Source organism: Mytilus galloprovincialis, chromosome 7, assembly GCF_965363235.1.
Source record: "Mytilus galloprovincialis chromosome 7, xbMytGall1.hap1.1, whole genome shotgun sequence".
NCBI classification, from domain to species: Eukaryota; Metazoa; Mollusca; class Bivalvia; order Mytilida; family Mytilidae; genus Mytilus; species Mytilus galloprovincialis.
The window spans coordinates 7,616,820-7,617,143 of record NC_134844.1 but is presented as its reverse complement, the minus strand read 5'-3'; positions in this window follow the sequence as shown (position 1 = coordinate 7,617,143).

The window sequence follows — 324 nt, the reverse complement described above, 5'->3', positions numbered from 1 at the left end:
TCTTTGATAGCAATCTGCAGTTTTAAATTGATTACCTGTCCATTTTCAGTAATAATAATTATAATCCAATGGAAAGGTGCCTACATATCACGGATGACGCATTCCGAGCAGGATCGGCATTACATTCTAGTGAACCTGAGATCACATTCAGTTGGGCATGTCGAGGAGTTTTTGAACTAACTAATATTAGGGTTTTCCAATGGCCATTGGTGTCTCTGCTTCATCACAACCTAATTTGGAAAAATCTTGCTATATATCACATATCGTCCCTGATCTTCCAAAATGTTGTATTTTACTTTTTTGGCTAAAAATACTTTTTGATAC